Source organism: Syngnathus floridae, chromosome 9 (genome assembly GCF_059516105.1).
Source record: "Syngnathus floridae isolate MCC-2025c chromosome 9, RoL_Sflo_1.0, whole genome shotgun sequence".
Classification (NCBI taxonomy): domain Eukaryota; kingdom Metazoa; phylum Chordata; class Actinopteri; order Syngnathiformes; family Syngnathidae; genus Syngnathus; species Syngnathus floridae.
The window spans coordinates 5,349,735-5,368,808 of record NC_142421.1 but is presented as its reverse complement, the minus strand read 5'-3'; the positions used below and the strand labels follow the sequence as shown (position 1 = coordinate 5,368,808).

General features: G+C 39.9%; 2 long non-coding RNA genes across 2 annotated transcripts in view; one reads left to right on the top strand and one right to left on the bottom strand.

Moving 5' to 3' along the window:
• LOC148393087 (uncharacterized) overlaps nt 1-19,074 on the bottom strand; it is a 38,600-nt gene that overhangs the window by 13,990 nt on the left and 5,536 nt on the right. The gene's annotated exons all lie outside the window — the stretch shown is intronic.
• On the top strand, nt 10,501-12,681 carry LOC148393088 (uncharacterized). The gene is made up of 3 exons (XR_015860401.1): nt 10,501-10,632; nt 10,944-11,053; nt 11,366-12,681. It is a non-coding gene; the product is annotated as an uncharacterized LOC148393088 (long non-coding RNA).

Below are 19,074 nucleotides of genomic sequence, written 5' to 3'. Positions count from 1 at the left end.
GGTGTCGTAAGTGTGCTAACGAGTGCTTACCGCTATTACATGGCCACTTGTATAATGAAGCAATTACACCGCATTAGTGCGTCAAATGTAGTTTGCGACCTATTGCTAAGTAATGTCACTGAGGGAAGGCAGCTACGTTGCCTTTTCAGATGCTTCGCACCGATGATGTTGAGAGGTGATAAAGACCAAGATTAGCTAATTGCTCTGCAACAAGGAAACCTGTAATCACTGATGTAATGGACCTTGCTGATATGGGAGAACCCTGGTGACTTATTTTTTATTGTTAGGGGGAAAAAAATAACATCTGATTTGCCATTATGTTAGTAAAAAAAATCTGTGTTGTTAGAAAGTTTCACCATACTTTTCATTTCTTTAATTAACAGCTCACCTTTTTATTGTAAATGCTTAATGTGTTGCCGTGCACGTGGTCCATTAGTGTGCAAATCCGTGCATCTGCAATGGAAACCAAAATATCCTCCCCCCGCTGCGTTGACGATTTCACTGAGCAATTAAGTATGGAGAGGTGTCGCACCCGCGGAGGATGTGGGTGTTTCGACACTCACACTTATCCTGCCGTTATTGCACATATGCCCAACTAAAGTCATTCACACCGTCTCGCTGTGCCTGGGTTACGGCAGAACTTCTCTCCACATCTATTTTATTTGATGTTCTGAAATATATTTATAGTTATTCTCAGTCCCATTTATCATTATTGCCCCCCTGTAGCCTTGTGAGAGAAAAAAAAAATCTGTGCCTTGTAATATCTCCCTACTACAACCACATCTTAATATCTATTTAATAAACCAAATTTGATCAGATGAATAAAGTCAATCAATCTGTGTTGCTGTCACCGAAAAACTGCTGCATCTTCATCACAAACACTTCAGTTAACATCACCCGCACCCAATTTGCTTTATCGGCCGAGGAGGTCAGAGTGGCGAGAACAGTGTGCAGAAGCGGACCTCCCTGGCGCATCGGCACAATGGATCTATCTATCCAGACGCTGTCTGAAGATCCATCCGCAACTTGCAAGCAAGGTGCAAGACACTTTTGTCACTGCCCACCTCTTCATTGCTTGCACCTGCTAAAACATTTGAGGTATTTGAGCGGCGGGGGTAGCACATTTGCTTTTCATTTAACCTGCCTTTGCAGACCTTTGAAGTACATAATAGCAGAGCAGCTTGGCCCCCTCCAGCCCCCTTAATCATTTACCTAGTAAAGGCACATTCTCTCCAGCCAAGCCATCAAGCGGAAAACGAGTTTGGCCTGCTATTTCTCCCACCCCGCCACCGCCGAAACATCTTTCCTCTCCAGCCCTCCTCGCTCTCTCTTAACCTGTTTTGCTTTGTGTGCGTGTCACTCCCTCGCCTTCACAAAGCCCCCATGCAGTTGCTCTCCGACTCTACTGTATGAATGAATGTGGGAGCTGTGGAGAGCCGATTGTTGGCCGCGTCTGGGTGTGAAAGGCTTCAAAAGATGGTGTCGTTGGCAGCCCATTGACAGAATATGACTAATTATTGCTCACGATTGGGGGACGTACAATATGGACGACGTATTCGGTCCAAGAGCCTTCTGGGCTTCAGCGAGGATCATGAGGAAAAACTGACTTGTAAATATGATTTGAGAAGTGAGGAATATTTTGTATCAACTGTGATGATAGAGCCTTATGCTTTATTTTGGCTGGTGGAAATCCTCATTAGACAGATGGACCTGTGTTTTGGGGGAGTGTCATGACAATTATAGTCTTTCTTGCAAAAAATGCAATCAGATGATTCATTGAGAGATAAAACCAGTGAGGTTATTTTTCTTAGCGGGATTAGATTTTTCATAAATTAAACAGATTTGAATCCCTGATGTGAACAAATGACTCAAAACACGTCTTAAATGCAACAGATTTTTCTTTTCTAAAATATTTTGCACTTATAAAGATAATGTTGAAATATTTATGCCCACATTAAGGCTAATGATACATAACAACAACAACATCCAAACACTATATCTGTTTGTTTAGCTATGCCACCAAAATCTCAAAAACTTGAATGCCACAGCATGTAAATGTGTAGCTCGCCCCCAAGGGTGAACTATTAATAAACGTGAAAACATGTAGGACTTTGCGTTTGGGTTTGTTTGTCCATATGTTTTTTAGTTAACAAGCGACTTCCTGGTTAATGGAAAATGGTGAACAGATGGGAGATGCCAAAATGAATGATTGTGGGGGTTGCTTCCAACACTGATTAAAAAAATAATATGATACTTCTATCCAGATCATAATAAAAAAGGTATAAATTAAAGATAATTAGTTGTTGAAATGTCAGATGAACGAAAAAGGCCCATAAAAACAAAAGCTAGTGATTATCTTTAGCACAGTATTCAGTTCCGATTATTATCATTATGATAGTAATTTTTGATCTGACCAAAATTAACTAGTACAAGTTGTCAAAGAGTTGGAACTTTCACAATGACAATTAATACAAAGAATATACTACTAATAAAGTAACCATAAAATATACAATGTATCAACGTCTGATTAATTACAGTGCTTTTATTTTTGTACAAAATTCTACTTAGATGTTAGGAAAAGCAGAGTCCTGACCACTTTATGTAGTCTTGAATTTATTGTATGTCGTAAAAAGAGCGAGCTCTTCCATATTACACTAAATTGATATTAAATTGAGTCACACGAGGAAATAATTCAGAAATCACTAGCAGCTGTTTCAAGTTCGCTGCGCATGAGCCATCACGACATATTTGCTCCATCACACCAGCGTTCCAAACCCAGATTTTTAATAACTTCTCGCCTTTGTCTCTTTCCAAATCACATGGCAGGCTAACACAGGAAATAATAATAATATAAAAAAAAAACAGTAGGCCCATTCTTTTCCAGCTTAACTTTCCGTATATAACTCAAAATGAAAAAAAATCTTTTGAAATAAAGAAGACATATGACTAAATGCAAAACACAAATCCTATAAAAATGTTTGCGTATTATGCAAGTACTCATTGCTGTAACACCCTCCGTCCTCATGGTGCACAACATCAGTCACATGTTCTCACTCACAATTTAACGGGGGGCCCCGAGTAGTTCCCCTTTAATGCTCGATTTAACGCAATCATCGCACGGGAGGACCACCGTAACCACCTGACTCGTTTCGTCAGGAGGAAAACCAGGATGAGGATCAAACTCTTGACCCTTGTAACTAAACGCTGTGGCCCCTCTTCAAATTAATCTGATCGACTGCTACTGAACATAGCCAATCCTCTCGCCTCATGTTGGCCTCGCTCTCCACTGCACTTCTCAATTCCAGTGCAAGTCGTCAAATGATTTGATATGACGTTACGAAAGATCAGAAATAGCTGCCGTGAATTATATAATAATATCTACAGTATGATATACATTTTAATTCGGTCTGGATTGACATGAACCTCAAAATCTGGATTAGCAGTAGCAATTTTGTTTGAAATGATTCCTAACTATACAAGATGTTTGATTCATCATTAAAACTACTGAATGAAGAGATGATCGATGACTGCGGTCGAACCGGAATCTCCATTCAAAAACACTTCAAAAGTTTCTCAGTAGAAAAAGGAGATTTTTTTTTTTCACCTTAGTATCCGTTTGTGTCCATTGTTCTTGCTCGGTTATGTCAAGCAAAACTAAAGAGCTTGTTAAAAAGGTCTAACCCTCATGTTATATAAATCCCAAATAATAGGGAAGGGGTACAGACAAAGATGAAAAGGGGACATGGGGCTTAAAATCAAATAAATCTCACCTGGATCCCTGGTAAATGCTGCCAGAGCACTCCTTATATTATGCTCAAATTACTTCATTTGTTCCCGAAAACATTTTAATCCTGATTGACCTCAAACTTCCCGTGAACCAGGGCCCCAACAAAAGGCCGCCCACTGTTCTCGCAGTAAATCTGTTGTCTCCCTTCTGGGCCCTCAACAGGGGATCGTAGATCAGCACTGCGCTGCAGCTTGCTTCAATTTACTCAATTAACTCGAGTAAAGCGTTTGTAAGTTCTACAGCTGTTGGTTTATTATCAAGGCCTTCAAATGCACACGGGCCAGTTCGGAAGCACGACAAGGTTCGACGAGACGGGATCAGGGCGAACGGATTTTTTTTGTAATATACCGTAAAAAATGACAATTAAATGATTTGAACGTATCTGTTGTTGCGGTCTAGCTATATCGCGGGATGACTTTCTAAACGTTCCTTTTTCAATACCAAGATAACAAGCTTAACTAAGACATTTGGATGACAGAGTCCAACATACAATATGAATTACTTCCGCAGCTGCTTGACTTCCAACCAGCCTTTACAAGTAAAGTTCTCGGATGAGCTTAGCCACATGTAGTGGGTTAGAACCTCGGCCTGAATCACATACAGATGACAAACCTCATGAGGCTTAACCGTAAATCACCACCACAACTTTATTGCAATATGTACTCTTATCTATAGAATGACCTTGCGGAATTATCGGCGATAAAATATAGCGTTCATTTATCTCATTCCAGTTATTGCAAAAACGCCGATTTGATAAAACGTATCTACTGCTAACCTGCGTTGGGTGAATTATATGGAAAGTGATGTGAGGAATGTCGAGTACACAATAAGGAGGATGCTAATATTAACCAGGTGGTGGTCGCTATCATCGTAAAACATTCGGCCAGCGCCATGTGCGCTCTTATATTATCGAGCGAGGCCGACTGGCTTTCACTTTAAGAGCCGCAACACAAGATGACATTCATTGTGCTTTAAAATAAGATTTGGACAAATGATATTTTCCTCTGTCAAGCTAATACAAGGTTGTACAATGCGAGGTCTCACCTTTGTTGGGACGCTCGGTACTATTTTTACAGCCTGACAGTTGATTTTAATGGGGAAAGTATTGCTGCTATGCACAGACACCCCAGCTCAGGTTCTGCACATATTTATAATATCCATAAACATGCACAGTACACATTCTTTGGTACTGTGACGTTTCTTTGGTACCGTTCCTAGATTCAAATACAAAAAGTGCACGAAATAGAACACAGACATCTGCCTGCAAGCTTATCAATGCAAAATGTTACCCTATATGTTAACTTTTCAACTAAATTAAGCCATACCAAAATATTTACTGTCAGTAAAAAGTATAAAAGCTAGTGATTGTTTTTATTATTGTAAAAAAAATGACATAGTCAAGGGAATGAATATGCAGCCTAAAAAGGATCAATAAAATATTTTTTTTTAAAAAAGACATAAATTATGGAAAAGATATGTCAGTAAGAAAAAATGTCATAAAAAATGATATTATTTTTTGGTAATTAAATTTTTTTAATTTAAATTCTCATTGGGATTTGTGCTGCAAAGACCCACTGTCACATAATATTCATAATATTCACATTTACAAAGAATTGTAAATGTGACACTACCACAAATCAGATGAACTAAAAGCAAATAAAAAACTGTAACTCCCATTCAAAGTGTTATTTAGCAGTAAATACTACGACAGACATTTTCTTTTATTTAAAAGATGAAACGTAAGACAAAGTCTTTTGGGAGGCTTAAAGTACAAATTCCCCGCTAATGATATTCCCTGTGGAAAGAATTTAATTTATTCAAGTTAATGCGCCTTATTGTCTTTTCAAGGTGTATTGCACGGAATTACCAAACAAATTTAATTGTTAATCCATCTGCTTTGAAACAACTAAGATCTTGTTCAATAAGCTCTGAGTCAGCTTGATCCAATTATGCTAGAACGGAGACATTTGTAATCATTTGCCATCACAACACCCCTGCAACCTCCACACATCCACGTGCAAAACCGGCTTATGCTATTTGGAGGAAAGCATGAAAGTTGCGCCTGGTGAGCACCCACCCGACTAATGCAAACAGTTTGAAATGAAGTAGTGACCCCAGAGACTTTGAGGTCAAGGGGTCTCACTTTAAGAAATAGAAATGACACGTTCACTCCAGGGCTTTGTCGCATAACTTTTTTTTTTTTTTTTGCAGGAAGGATAAAGCCTGCTATTTTACTTCACTGGCTTCATGGACGTGTCTTTGGGGAGTGATAAGTGAGTATGAAAGTGTAATGAACTTTTTTTTTTCCTTCTCTAAAGCTGCTTATATATATATATATATATATATATATATATATATATATAAATTAATTCATTTTTTTATTATTATTATTATTTTTTTTTTCTGTCATGTCACTAGCTGTTACAATAAGTCAGCATCTAAACTATGGCCGTGTGGCCTCCACAGGATCCCGCTGTGCCGCTGCCACAATTTTGCAATGTTCCGTTAGTCTTTGGTCTGTTCCTGGTTAACTGAGCACATCTTAATCTTCTGCAGGGAGTGAGCGCAACATCTGTGGTATTCAAAGACGATTGATGGGCAGCATTCCTTGATTTTTCTGTTCTTTTTTTTTTTACCCTTGCCCTTCCCGGTGCCCTTCCCGTAACGTAATGACATTAACAATTAGCCCTCATTAATTTAGCAAAAACAAATAATCGCCTCAGTATAGCTCCCTTCAAGCATATGGTTCTGATTTCCTAAACGTTTGTCAGTGGCCGCTGTTTGGTTAATCCTTTGGCCAAGGTGGCGTGGCCAAGAGAGGTCATGACTTTCTCCTCCCTTCAATTCGTTTCCTTACTGAGACCTGAAGAATATGCCTTGCTTTCCTTACTTGCAACGTCCACATTGAAATTTATGGATTAGCGATTCTTGTCTTTTAGAAGTAAGTCGTTTTATCGAGCTTTTGCATTGGGTACGACGATCCTGCAGGTGGTCACAACATCGATGCCGCTTGGTACCTATACAGGAAATTAATCAGTTAACTAACCCGTGGAAACTGTTGCCGACATGATAATTAGAAGCTGTGTGTTTTGTTCAACGTAAATTGTAGTCACATAAACTTTACTAGGAATAACTAGAGGGTCACTTAAACATGGGTTTACAATGAAAAAAAAAGTGCTTAAAATTTGCCATAAAATAAATAAATAAATAAATAACAACAAATAAATAAATAACAATAAATAAATAAATAAATGCTAAATAACAACTAGTCCCCCACTCAGTCACACCTCCTACACAGGGTCATAATAATTGTAATATGCAATTATTTCCACGACTAGGGTCTCATTTTCTAATGAGGAGAGATTGTTTTGAAAAATCATTCATAATGTAGTAAATGGAAATGTTCAGTAAGACATAATTCAGTTCACTTTAGTTCAATATAAAGCTATGTGGGGATCTTAGCGTTTATATTATTAAAAGGCAACCATTTAAAAAATAAAAGACAACATCTTATTTTCGACCGCTGCGTTTTCATGATAGTTGTGCATGTGCTGTTTTTATTTTCTTTTTTGATTGCTTGCACTTCTATCCTGTTTACTTAGGAACAAATCTTCAGCTTCCCCTCCTGGTTGCAAGCCAGTAATTCGTATAGAGAAATCAAGGACCTTGAAGCGTGTTAATGCTCACATATTGAAGTCTTGGGGAGCATGGCTAAGATACAGTACCTATAAGGGTGCACAGATAAGAAAGCCTAGGCAGCATTTTTATGTAATAAAGTATCTTAACACTCATATGACTTATTTCTGAACTCTACATTGGATGTGTGACATACCAAACAGTATGCATTAACGTTTGTATGTTTTTATAAACATAATTTTGAAGAGAAGTGTTTATATTTTTTTTGTTGTACAGTACAAAATGAAACAACCAATGGATGTAGCGTTGCAATTAAAAATGAAAAATGTGTTGGCCTATTATGAGATAATAATACACCATATTATTTTGGACATGTTCCCAAATGATTATCTTACAACAAAGTAACATTTTTTTTCTTCTTCCTCTCACACAGATGTACAGCTGCATAAATGAATGGGCTTAGGGGATAGTAGAGAATGGAATTTCTCATTTGATTTATACGATAGCCCTGCTGGTGACCCCGGCCTACTGCTGGAAGCTTGCCATCACCTCATTCAGTAAACACTTGGAAGTGACCAGATGAGGTTTTACACCCCATTTGGGTCATTCTCGGCAGGTTGGCCATTTCAGCCGAGTGGAGTTTTGGCAGGTGGATGAGTAAATATGTCAAGCACTTCAGTTTATGAAGATTCATTTATCACACTGGACCAGAGTGGCTGTAGAATTGAAATATGAATGCTGAGGAATTAACAGCAAGAATGAAGAAATGTTCTCAATTAAATTATTAGTAGGTTTAAAAAAAAGTATAATTCAAAAAGTAAATGTCAAGGGAAGTTAGCTTGATGACACAAAACTTTCCAAGACTTGTGTTGACCATTTGGATAAGCAGAAAGGGAAAATAGTGGAAGATTATGTCTGATACTGCGTACCACTTCCACTGCATTATCGGTACAAAGTGCTGAATTACAGAATTTGCAAACATGCTTTTATTCCAGTATAATTGCACAAATGAAATGAGATTATCTTGCTTGTCCTCCATCAGCCTTTTAGGTGGGATAGGAAATTAATGATGCCCCCCTAAAAAAAAAAAGAAAAAAAATCTTGGCATGGGAGCATGTAGTCAACCTTGGGCCCAGGTTATTTTAAGGAAAGCCAATCTTTGATCAGCCAAGCTGAAACGGCCAAGATAAGTGGGGCTACATCTCTCGGCAGGACTTCGCACCAGTTTGATATTGCTATTTCCTTTCTGGTTTCTTAAGAGTGGTAAATAGTTGCTGCCCCCACCTCTCCTCTACTGCACCCCTTCCCCTTATCTACACCCCACTTTCTTCTGGAGATCTCTGTCACTTTAATCCACAGAGTCTGCTGCTGGTTAACAAGGAAATCCTGTGTCAATTATCACCAACCACTTCCTGCTGGGAGAGCAACGGGGAATCAAAGGGGCCCGAGAGTCTTTCACACCACAGAGGAGCAGTAGGCCTAATTAAATGGCCCTTGTGTCCTGCTGGCTGCCCATGGCTGGGTGACAGATAGTCCAGCCCAACGATAACCCCCTTCAGTTGATGAGTGTTTGGATAGGGGAGCAAGTGGTGGCCCAAGGTTAGCAGATTGAGATCCAGGAGTCCAAATGAACTCATCTATAAGTCGGCTGCTTTTACAGGGGGAAAATGATGGATAAACGCTTTGAAATCTTGCTCATGATAATGTAATATGGCTATAACTGATGCAACGGGTTCTATAAACCATGGGGTCAATTTTGGCAAGCTGCTAGTGTTGGGCAAGTTACTTCCAAAATGTTAAACCATATTTACACGGTTCAAGTTTATCTGTGGCAAGAAGTTGTTGGAGAGATGGCTCCATACTGTTGAAGTGCCCTTGAGCAAGTGGATATTCTCTTCTGGGTCCGACATGCCAAAATAATGTATGTATATGTGTACACACACCCCAAAAATGATGGGTTGATTTTTATAACCGAGTCACAGATTAGCTGAAAATAAAATAGGCTTCTAAAACGCACTTCCAATACTGCCCATGTGAAATATAAATCTATAAATTGTGCGGACAAAATGGGGCATTCAGAGGATGTAAATGTAGACTCTACATTTGTCAAACTCATTTTTTTCGCGGGCCGCATCGTAGTCATAGCTTCTTTCGGAGGGCCATTATGACTGTCAACCCAAATAAATGTATGAGCACTTCATATGATGTACAGTAAAAGCTACAAAACAAACTGACAAATAACTCGTTTTCAAATCGGACGAGTAAAAACTGGTCAAATATATATAAAAAAAGATTTTAAAAGTGAAGACAATTTGCAATTCTAGTAATGACACACGAATTTGATGCACAATTCGTCTTCGCGGGCCACATAAAATGATGTGGCGGGCCGTATCTGGGCCCCCGGGCCTTGAGTTTGACACCTGTGCTTCAGATAAATGGTCTGGCCTAAGACGGTCATTCTGGAACTATTTCTCAAAATCACAGGTCAGCTCGAGATGTTTGGAAGTTGGTCAGCGGGAGTGGCAGCACTCACAAATCCAGCGGGTAGAAGAAGAGGACCAAATATTATTAAAAGTGAAGACAATTTGCAATTCTAGTAATGACACAAATTTGATGCACAATTTGTCTTTGCGGGCCACATAAAATGATGTGGCGGCCCGTATCTGACCCGCGGGCCTTGAGTTTGACACCTGTGATGTAGAGCAATAAAAAAAAAAAAGTTTATTGGATAAGGAATGATTTAGTACTTTTTATTCCAAGTCTTAGCAGTGTCAGGGTACAGGAGGTTTTGCTCTTATCCACAGGGGGCAGCAGTGAGCAGAGTGTCAGAGGACTCAGGTGTGGCTGATCCCCACAGGTGTGGCTGACCCCCACAGGTGTGGCTGATCAGTTTTGTTAGGGGAAGGCTTTTAAGGAGCGTGCTGCCAGCGCCTCGTCGCCTACGTGGTCACACTTCTCTAGCAATTATCCAAGTCAACCCTAGTCGGGTCTGCCTGTTTGATGTTTGCCTTGTTTTCCACTAACTCTAACTCTTTGTTGTTCCCTTCCAGCTCTCCACGGACCTCCGACCGGCTCAGCCCGAAGCGCTCACGCTCCACCATCACATCTCCAATTCCGTACCCCTGGCTCGGAACCCCAGCGCTATTGCTTCCTCACTCCGTTCAATAAGAACTCCACATCCATCTGCGACTCCTGATTGGTTTCTGCATGTGGGTCAAACAACTCGCTAAAACCATGACAAGCAGATGCCCCCCTCCACTTAGGCATTGTCCACCTTTACATTTTTATGGAGTGGAAAGGGGGTTGCAGGAAAAGCAATTTGCTAACTAAGCGACATCATCTGTTTGGCCGTTTATCTCTGACACACCACCCCTCAGTCCAGTGTTGACAGTACATGATATTCCATTAATCTGCCTAATGAAAATTTAACCAGTGTTATAAACAAATAATTGGCCATTATCCTCTCAAAGATCCCGAATAAATTACTTGGGCTTTTTTTTTTGTGTGTGTCTTCTGAAAGAAGCAGAAGACAGCCCCTCCTGATTGATGTCGGAATAAACGCGGGGCCGGCACCATCGCAGCGAGTGGGTCTCGGCTAAGCCTGTGATTGACTTAATGAGAGTCTTTGGGGTGAGTAAATGTTCCAAATTGCTCAGTCATTAGCTTTTGCTCGGCTGTCTGAAGATACCCCCGGATCTGCGGCGCGGGTCTCTCCTCTTGTACCATTCCGCCTGCAATTACATTTTCATTTAGAGCAAACCTCTGAAGTCCGATAGGCAGGCCCCTTTTCATTATGCTGGCCTCCTTTTTCTTTTTTATCTAAATGGTGTGAAATGTCTCTTCATTTAGACCAATTAAAGTTGAAAAAGACGGCTCTGTAATGAATTATCATACAAATTATTTACTTAATGCCACAATCTCTCTCCCTCTCCACGACACCAGGGTGCAACCTGCAGACGGGGAATACGCTGCTACAGATGCGGTGGAGGTCGATTTTAGATCCGCTTTGAAAATTGCTTTCAATTTATACACATTTTTGCAGAGGTTCAGACTCCCTTTGGCATATCAATGTCTCGTATATGGAGCGATGGAGGATGGGGAATGCAACATCATATGTCGTCAGTATAGCTCATTTCATTTCGGGAGATGTCTAAGCTCCTCTTAATTAAAGGCGAGCTTATGGTTTTGAATTAGCTCAATTAATTGAGGGAGGCAGTCGTCGTCCGCAAGACGGTGGAGAATACATCTCGAATCTCCTTCTGGAGGCTGTTGGCTGACACATAAATACTGGGAGAGTTCACAACTATCACATCAGCCCCATCCATACCTCTGGGATGGCTTCTTCCTCTCTCTTGGCTTTCTCTGCCAAAGTGCCCCTCCCCATTAGCTTCTCACCAGCAGAGCAGCTACTCATCACATATTCAAGCCATTTGTTCCCAAAGCAGCCAGTACATTTGACACAATACGAAGGACTATCATTTTTCTACTTTGTATTGGTTAATGTCCATTATTTAACAATAATGGCTGGTGGGGCTGAAGTGACTCGTCACCATGGTGACAGTGGCTTCATGCCCGAGCAGTTCCCCCAAAGCCACAAGATGAGGGGGCAACAGATAGGAGTTGTTTGTTTGTACCAAGCTCAGTCACCCTTCACCTCCTTAAAATGAAGGACTGACATCGCTTGGAAGAGTTGTCACAAGCACACAAACCCCCAAAAAATCTCAGTAAAAATCATTTTAACAGACTACATGGAGAGCCAAACTCAGGGAGGGGTCAGTTTTAGTGTTAAACCCACTGAGCAATAATCTTAAGTACTCCCCGATTTGCACTAATTGGTATGAAATCACAGAAAAGTGCTCAAGTACCACTTTGGTTTGCAGTATCTGCTCAATGTCAGGGTTGATTCTGTTCAACAGCTCGGAAATTCAAACCTAAAACTACTTTATTACTCCCTTAAATATCTCTAACTGTGGAAAAGACATCAGACATTACAAGTGACGAAAGCCTAAGATGAGAAATCGTTATTTAGATATTTTGACAAAATCAAGATAAAGAGCTTTTTTTCTATCAAGTTGCAAAAATGCATACATTGGTATTGATTTGACATTCACAATTACAATTTACGATTACGGCTACACATAGCCAAGCTAGCTATAGCCATGAGGCTCCATGCACCTTGCAGGAGATTATGGATATGGCATGTTTTGCATCCTAATGTCACTCAGCGAATAAGTGTTACATGAAGTGAATAAAATAGCCACCTGGTGCGAAAAGCTTTAGCTGTGTCATCTGTTCTTTTCTGTGACATGAGAGGAAAGTGTTGTAAAGCTGCAGGATAATACTCCCTCCCTGCTACTTCAATACAAAAGGGGTTGTTTCGTCAATATTAATAACCAGGTCTCACCTAAAAAAAATTAATTTGGGGAAAAAACTAAGCGTGTACTCGTGCATTGAAGAGGTTAAAACTATTAATTAAAAGTGGAACAGGTTCTTCTTTTAGTCAAAAGTGGAAAAATCATGAGCCTTTGTGAAGTAAGGCCCAGGAGCAAAGCTTTCATTAGCCTGCATGCATGGCAAAAGCAATTCATCACTTTGCCTCAATGGGCAAAAAAAAAAAAAGAGGGATCAACCTCACCATGCTATTTATGGAGATTTACGGAAGTCTGGGAAATGCTAATATGATTACCATTTATCTACAACATGTTTTGAAATGGCCCTCATGCCCACATTTTAGCTGGAAGATTAAGTTATTGCACTCACTGGAATAAAAGTATGGTGATACAGAATCTGCAAGAGCACACAAAGATTATATGAATATATATATTTATTTATTTATACTTGATTCTGTCATATTAGTGGAGGATTTCTCAACCCTCCCTTCCCGTGCCCACCTCTCTCTAAATATCTCTCTTTATGTGTGTCTGTCTCCAGATGAAGGCACAGTGAGGAGAGCAGCGCTTTTGTCCTACTCCGAGTGTCTCTCACAAAAAAAAAATATGAACTGTTTCGTGGATTAGCCGAGCACAGATTTATTTAATGCATTCTCATAGAGAATGGTTAAAAATCTATTTTGGGATACAGTGCTTGCCAAGCTCTAAGCCTGGTAATATATGCCCGCTACAGTTTAAGAGAGCGGGTTCACAGACCCTCTTTATGTCGGGATCATGCTGATCTTACCGAGTCATTGAATATGAAAATATCCAGGGCTGGTAGCCAATTTATTGTTTTGGCACAAAGCGGACAAAAGGCTTGTTTAATGCCCGCTCTCCTGTCTCTTGTTTGTATGGTCTGTCTAAATATTTGATGTCCTAGAGAACGATTGTGATATTCGGCAGATAAAATAGTGCACATGCATATGCCATGAGAGGCCCTATTTAAGATAGCAGCTTAAGGTTCTGAGAGGCCAACAAAGCCACGGATGGAAAGGCTGCAGTGCATTTGCATTTAAGCTGTGGATTTAGGAAAAGCTTGTGCAGAATGAATACTAATAGTGTGTCTAATTTAAAATGCAAAGTATTTACCTTTGACGTGATTCAATCATAAAAAATAGCTCAAAATAATAAAAAAATGAATACATTTAATTACATTTTTGCTGTCATTAGAATGAACGCCGACCTAAGAACAATTTGTCATAAACAAAATAGAAAATGCATTCACCTGAAAAAAAGAAAAGAAAAATCAATGTCCCAGGCATTGTTAAAGGCTCAGCCTTCAAAGTCCCCCAAACTAAACAAACATAAACTCTACTACACTTCCCAGCATGCCTCAGGGGGATAAGGTTTGGACCGCTTCTCTTCACAGTGCACAGTGACAGAGAGTGACACAAAAGAGGAAAGCCAGGGGGTGTGCAGGAGTGGGGGAGAGAGAGACGGACAAAAGAGAAGACATGGGCTTTGCACGGAGGACACGATAAAGCCAGTAGCATTATCGTCAGTGTGAAAGACGGGGGCCATACTTCAAACGGGATTTTCTCTCCATGACAGGATACTCCGCTGACGCAGAGCAAATAGCTCTCTGTAGCTGTATATAGCTTGAGGGCTCCCGGGCTTCTTTGGAAATGCAACAAACTACAATGCAATGATAGGATCTCGTTCAGACCGCTTTGGCACCGACATTACTGTTGAATAAATACGATGACATTGAAGAGACATTTAAAATCCATCAGATGACTTCAACAATTTCCCATTTCTTTTTTGTTTTAAAAACGGTAATGCATCACAATCAGCTGGTGTTTTCCTGCAACCCAAAACTATTTTATCGGTTCCAAAATGTTGGACAAGCGTTGAGGAAACAATGGCGTCGTGGCACTGTTGGAAGATCAAAATATTTATTAGCAAAGCCATCAGATTGCTTTTAAATGTGGGAGTTTTAGTCTTTAACCTTTCGGGGGACTTAGCTGCTTAAAAGAAATGAAAAATGCAAAATGCTCCACGCTAACGTACAGTTAATTAAATCAGGCACATGACAATATTGCAAACCTTGCTTCGCGTTATTATTTTTGCTCGACTTTTGCTTTCACGACTATCATAGTTACCGAAAAAAATAATATAATAACTAGCAACTGAGGCATTTACTGCAGCCAGAATGGTGAAGGTATTAGGGCTTTACAAATATGACTCTTGCAAGGAACCCACAGGGTTCAATCAATTAGTCTGTGATTATTATTACTTCTGTTGTTATTACTAGTCCCAGCAGTCTGGCTGTTATGGTAACCCAAGATGCGGCCTATCGTACTAATCCTTGCCCCTTCCCTAACCTTAACCTTTACTCTCTTAATCAACATCATATTCGGAGCAAGTGGGCAAAATATTGACATGTTATCTCTTGCAGCGCTCAGTGAGAATTTGTCTTTACAAAAGTCATTTGCACGCTAGCATATGTTGCTGCTGTGCTGCAGTGAGCACAAGTGTTAGCGTGTTTGTTTTTCTCTTCAGACTTCTTTGTTTGTTTTTCCATCTTTGTCTGACTTGAAAGTAAGAAGGACATTAGGGTTCTAACTGTCATTATAAATTATGGTGGGAATGACAAACTATAGATTTGGTTCTCATAAAATACAGCCTAATTTGACACACACACACAAAAACAATAGCCCAGCCAGACAAGTTCCTATTCCAAAACAGAAAAAAAAAAAAACGCTTTTCTCTTCTCTAATGTTTAATATTTAACCCATCTGTCCTCAATTCCTAAAGTGTCTACTGAGAAGTTTCATCCAAAAGCAAATAGAAACTGGACGGCAAGATAAAAGAAAAGCACGAAAACATGGAGGCAAGCAAACATCAGAGTGAGACAAAGATATTTCCTATGCAAAGCTTGCACACAATGTCATGTGTGATAGCAACGAATCCGGTCCAAGTCACACGCAGGGGGGGTTGGCGGAGGAGACAGAAACGAGGTCGGCTGCCTCCATCTTCCAATGATCCCCCCCCCTCTCAGCTTTGATTCTGCTGATCCAGTATCTTGCCATATAGCAAGGGACACAAAGCAGATTTTAGCTTTGGGATAATCTCATTAAGAAACTCTAACCACCCCTAGTGGAGTGGCGGTGTGTGTTTGGGGGTAGGGGGCGACTCAGTGTGCACCATGCCAGAGCCAAGCTCAGGGAGGCAGGTGTAATGTTACATAATTAGCCTCTAAACAGTAAAAAGGAGATTATTGCAAATGGCCTAGCAGCCAGCACATGCAGTGGACCCGGTCCCGGAAGACTCGACGGACACCCCGGGAGCCGACGATGGAAAAAAACAGTAAATGTGCAAAGATGACTTGGATTGAAAGAGGTTCAAAGAAAAGATAGATTCGACAAAATATTGCAAATATCTCCAATGGCTTTGGCAATTGTTACTTTTGAAGGCCTGGGTTTTGTGCTCCCGCTGATATGTCTTGTCAAGCACCAGCAGGGGCTCGACTGTTGCACAGAAAAGAAGAATTTATGGAGTCGGCCTGATCCATGGAGCCCACACCTAGTCACTCATAACCTCGGTTGAGGATTACCATATCAGATTGTTGCCATATGTAGCACGGCGCACCGCTCCGGGATCTGACAGTGATCAACTGCTAGCTATCACTAGAACCATCCAACAGATTTTACTGTTAGAAGTTCAAACAGTGAACAGAGTCAAATAAGTGATTTCGCATAGATGTACAGTAATTTGCCATCTTATCCACCCAAAAGTGCTCAGTGATGATCTCAAAGTGTGCAAGGTCAGAGCAGGTCAGGACAACGGCGAAGCGTCGACTGGCTCTCGCTTATAAAGTTGGATAACAAATGAGCTTCGGCTCTTTGAACCGGCTGACCACACAAGCCTGGAAGAGTCACGAGCGGCTCAACATGTGGCAGCAATAAGATGGCCCTGCCCTTCCAAAGACATGTGGGAGACTCCGCATTCCAGCGAAGCTCATTAAAGCTGGAAAACAAATCCAACAAACATTACCCCCAGGCTCAAACAAGCAACATGAAATATGCACAACAGGTCATGACAACTGATTCCTGCCACAACCGATTTTCATTTATTGATTCATTATTTCTCGGCAGCATCCTTAAAGTGTATCAGTTCCCAAGACAGCCAATACTGGGATGTTTTTAACTGAATATTATATACCATTATAATATAATATAATATAATATAATATAATATAATATAATATAATATAATATAATATAATTTTTTTTTTTAAACTTTAAATTATTTCAATTAATCTCATGGGTAAATATGTATATATATATATAAGGGCTAAATTAGTCTAAGTTTTACCTATGAGATTAATTGTAATAAATTAAGTTTAAAAAAAAGCAATAATTTAGTTAGTTTTTTAATTTACTTTTATTTACTGTGGACTATAACCATCAAACTTAGAGACTCACTGTCTTAAAGAAGGACAAACACAGACTCAAGGCATGTTTGTTTGCAGACTGTTTTTAAAAGAAGGTGACACGTAACTGTGTTCATAAAAACCACAACAACAGACAGAGCCTCAAACGAAGACTTGGAACGATTGCTTTCACTTCAGATTGATAAGAACTCAATGAAATCAAAAGCCCGAGGGCGAGGCAGGTTTCTTGCTGTAGCAGACAGCTGGCATGATTATTTTCAGCTCTTGAGCTAATCCTCTCTAAATGTAAACTGGAGAAAAATGTGCCAAATGGCTTTCCAGACTGAAATTTGGACTTGCGAAAGATTTAAATGAGTTTTATAGAAATGTTTGAGGCATTATTGGAAAACACAGTGAGACAATTGTAATTACTTTTCAGCCTGTCACATTTATAATCATTATCCCACATTTTAGACATGCCAATTTTTGACTCCTGTTAACCGATACAGCGACGAAGACGCCGCATAACGTACACTGTTTCTTTTCTTCCCATTGGCCATGTTTTGATGTTCTTTCATCTATGTTTACGGGCATGCGATATTTGATATGCAGCTTTGTGACTGGAAACGCTTGAGTCGTGCGCACGCCATTCAGAGGTGGCCCACTAAGAGCTAATCTACTTGTCAGGGTTGACTGCCAAGCACATCAGCCCACACACTTCACAATATGACTTTATTCATACTGTAGATCTGGGACATTAACCGTCTCTGCCCACCAGAACACAACATATGCGCCCACTACTTACACTGAAAGGAAACTGCATTATCAGCCTACAGTATTTGCGTAATAAAAAAAATGATCATTTACACGATAACTTTCTTATATGACTGCACTAGTTTGGGCTTTTGTGCGCCGAATCTGAGTCTTTGTGCGGATGTTCGTATTTCTCTTCAATAAACCCCCTGCCAAGAGTACGTTTGAACAAAGCACTTGAACAAGTCATTCAGTCTGAAGGCTGTATCATTAAAAATAAGGAGGCCTGGGGGGTTTTTGAAGTAACGGAGAACTATCATAGTGAGTCAGTGTAAGCATTAAAAGAAGGTAATTAAATGAGTCAAAGCCCAAATTAACTTTGGGATGAATTTGTTGAGAAATGTAAAAACAGAAGCACTGTGGATGACCTGGAATCATCTTTAAAGACTTAACGTCCTAATCTGGAAACAAGAGATTCATTTGATCAGACTTATGGGCTATTGTTCCACATGCAAAGCCTTATTAAGTTTGAATAATAGCCGCCTCATGGTCATTTCATAAATCTCCAATAGGGCAGTGACCACAGTTGCTGGCACGTCATAAATCAATATCAGCAAAATTGGAAAGCCACAACACACATAATGGAGAAAATATGTCAAATATTGTTTCTTTAGATACAAAAATTGAGTACAGGTCAAAGAGTCAAGGCCCTCCCAAAAGCATCAAGTGTAACCTCTTGAACAATTATTTAGAGAGTTATAACTGCTAGATAAAGAAGAAAAGACAGACATCTGCAACTGATTAAAGCCTACAAAAGTATAATGAGTGGGAGGAGGCACGTCAGGTTTAAACACAAAAATATATCGCTGGCTCTTACAGTCATCTATTTTGGGGAAAATTCACATGTTATGATACTTTGGACTTTAAAATTTGTTAAAGACTAGAATGGAGGAAACCCTACATATCTAAACTATTCAAGTAAAAAAGTATTTATAGAATGTTGCTGCTGAGTCACAAAGCTTTATGTGCAAAGTCCTGTGTGTTTTTATTTTTTGCAGGAGTTCATCAATATTTTACAGTAACAAACACAA